Source organism: Alligator sinensis, unplaced genomic scaffold (genome assembly GCF_000455745.1).
Source record: "Alligator sinensis unplaced genomic scaffold, ASM45574v1 scaffold389_1, whole genome shotgun sequence".
Taxonomy (NCBI): Eukaryota; Metazoa; Chordata; order Crocodylia; family Alligatoridae; genus Alligator; species Alligator sinensis.
The window spans coordinates 2835366-2839005 of record NW_005841951.1 but is presented as its reverse complement, the minus strand read 5'-3'; positions in this window follow the sequence as shown (position 1 = coordinate 2839005).

Genomic DNA, 3640 nt, shown 5'->3' with positions numbered 1-3640 from the left:
TACACATTCATGAATTATGCTGTCCAATAAAAGGTAACTTATAAGTTCTTTTGCAAAAATAAGCTTCAAAGGATCAGTCTAATCACAAGAACTAATGATGATCCTTACCACAGAATTTCAAATCACTAACAGGTAGCTTTCAATGTCACATTAAGATTTTCCTCTTTCATACAAGGCAACTAATTATTTGTGTTGTAACTTTTACATAGCACCAAACAAACATACAAACAGGCAAAAACAGTTTTATAAAACTAGTACCTGGACAATGGCCTTTTTATGATCCACAATCTTTACATATATGCAGGACTTCAAAAAAAAGAAGTAAGCATGTATATTTTCAGCTGTGGATTCAGAACAATTTTACAATGTATCCTGCTAGCAGTGTTTTCACAATAAATTCAGGCCTGTTTAGGACACACTTCTAAACCCTTTGCTCTGAGGGCTTGTTTATACTGCATCAGTGGTGGATCTCAGGGGTGGTGAGGTTCAGCACACCCTGTCTACCTGATACACTCCAAAACTGGAAGTTTACCCATGACAGCTGCTCATCTTGTCCCCAGTGCCTGCTCTGAAGCCCTCGGTCTCTGGAAGGTCTGCCAGCAGCCACTTGGGGAGGAGACAGCCTGAATGACAAACTTCTGGTTCTAGAGTGAATCAGCAATCTTGAGGTGGGTGGGAGCAGGAACACACCTTGTAGTATAGACAAGTCCTAAAAGGCTCCCGATTTGGCCCACTTTTGATCCCACGTAAATGAGATATATGCTGGTGCTTTTGAGATCATAATCAGTCTCACTAACTTTAAAGGAAAATTTGCCTGAAGGAAGTTCAGGCCTTACAGTCAAGCTGTTATCAGATTGTTTATTTGAGATCTGTGCTGCAGTCTGTAGCAACCTCACCCTGTCCCATTAAAACCCTGACAAAACTCCCATAGCATTTAATGGGAGCAGGAAGAGGCTCCAGCTATGACTCACTGATGATCCTACAGAAATATTAAAACTATAATAGTAATGCTACAAAGCACTTGCAAAAGTTCACATTAGACAATGTTTTAAGGCAAATATTAGGACCTTATTTGAAATGGTGAAGAAAATTCTTTCTAATCTGCAATAAATATCTCAATTGTAGACTCTATATCCTTATCTGTAGGGCAATACAGATCTTTACGAATTATTAGAGCTGCACAAAGCAAACTGAAGAGGAGACTTCTAAACCGATCTTAAAAATTATAAGATGAGAAACAACTCTCATAGTCTATATTAATGGTTTATTTACAAGAGTCATAATAGATAGTATGTAGTTAAGTAACAATGGCGAAAAATAACCGTATTATAAGGATTAATTCATGTAATAAATTTGGTTAAGTGCAAATAACTATAAAAAATAGCAAAGTGGTTAAAAAAAAAGCCTGGGTTAAAAGACAGGATTTTGCTTTAGGGGGAGAATTAAGAAATCTTAAAAAATGAAGAGGAAGAAGAGAAGGAGAAGAAACAACAGCAATAGCAACTGGTATTGGAAATGTGAATAATATTTCACATAATGTTGCCTTATACTTTGCATTAAATGCAAAGTATAAATGAGTCCTCTGCCAATTGATCCCATTTGTTTGTGGACTTGGGGCCAACCGGTACCTCTTATTGGTGGGCCAAACTTAAATAATTCCTGTTTTGAAAGATACTAGCAGTTTGAGACAATTCCTATCCCCACAAATGAGGAATACCAGGAAAATCAGTCAGCTCTCTCACGCCGATAGAAACATTAAAGTTAGTCCACTGTAATTCAAAAATGTCTCAATACAATAGATTCAAATTGAAAAATAAATAGAATGAATTTACCTTGGGGCACAGATTAAACAAGGATATTTCCCACCCAAAGAAGATTAAGAAAACTGTGTTTTATGAGCATTTTAATGGGAAGTATTTAAATCTTGTACTAAAACATAAGATACCAGATTTCTGGGGACCAGTTTATTTGAACTTTATACTGAAAAAAAAAAAAAATCAGGCTCCTCCTGCCTTATCAGCATAAAAACTTTACATGTTTGAAGATAAAATTCAGAGAAGAGGTAATTTCCAGAAAAATGTACACTGTTTACCAGGGATAAAACCAAGACTCTTTTATAAAAAGTTATTTTTAAATATAATAAAATTTAATTGGGAATAACATCCTTTTCGAAACAGCCTGCATAACACTGTAGGAAGGATATCATTCACATTCCAGGAAGGTTCAATAATTGTATAGAAAGGTTACCATGCATTATGGAATTCTAACCATATTCCAAAACAGAGAGTCACAATAAAAAGAATATAAGTAAAAAATAAATAAAAAAAAGAAAAAAAAGAAAATTGAATGAACTAACCACGGTTACAGGTAAAAATTTAAAAAAAACATAGAAAACAGGAAAAATAGAACAAAGAACTAGGAAACAAATACAGAATCATGAAATACAGCGAGGAAAAGTAGTAAACTAAATATTTACATACATGCAATTTTACAAAGAGAATATGAGCATGTAAAAAAACCCAACAATAACAAAAAGCAGTATACCTGAATCCAAAAACAAATTTTCAAGATCTTTTATAGATTCTGAAATTTAGAAAAGTTAAGACTTTGATTAAAGTGGCCACACTTGAGATCTAGTGCTCTACATCCCCACATGGGGAACTCAGTGCCCTGAAATATGCATTAGGAATGCTACAAAGGCAACATACTGCTACAGAGAGAGCTTGTTGAACACCAACTCCAAACAATTAAGTAGTATTGAAGTGTTCTAAAAGGATGCCCAGTTCAGCAGTCTCTTGACCAAAATTATGGTGGATGCTGTATCTGTTTAAATGATGGACAAACACTATGATGAACTTCCCTTTTTGTGAGTCAATAGCCATTCATAAATTTCTGCTAGCCAAACAAATTTGGGGCCTCTGCTAAGACTATTCATTTTAAAAGCATTACTTTTAAAAGGGACTAAAGTTCCTGCAGTTTTTATGTCTTTTCTTCAAAGTTTATCATCAATATTTCCTATAATGCATATTAAATTTAGCTATGCAGAATCATAAACATAAGTGTGTGTGTGTGTATATATATATATATATATACACACATATATATATACATATATATATAAGCTGAATATGAGTCAACATAATATAGTTGCAAAACAAGCTGAATTCCAGGGGAGAGCATGACAAAAATTAGAGATCTAGGAAACATGATACATACACAAGGAGAGTTTGGAATAACTGGGGTTATTTAGTCTGAAGACTGAGTAGAGATTTCATAAGTCTTCAAATATAAAAAGGGTTTTTACAAAAAGAATGGTGATCAATTATTTTCTGTATCCACAAGGAGACAGGACAAGCAGTAGTGGGTTAAAACTGAAAGAAGGGAGCTTTGGGGCTGCATATTAGGAGGAAGTTTATAACTTTGAAATTCATAGATTCATAGATGTTAGGGTCGGAAGGGACCTCAATAGATCATCGAGGACGACCCCCTGCATAGGCAGGAAAGAGCGCTGGGTCTAGATGACGCCAGCTAGATGCCTATCTAACCTCCTCTTGAAGACCCCCAGGGTAGGGGAGAGCACCACGTCCCTTGGGAGCCCATTCCAGACCTTGGCCACTCGAACTGTGAAGAAGTTCTTCCT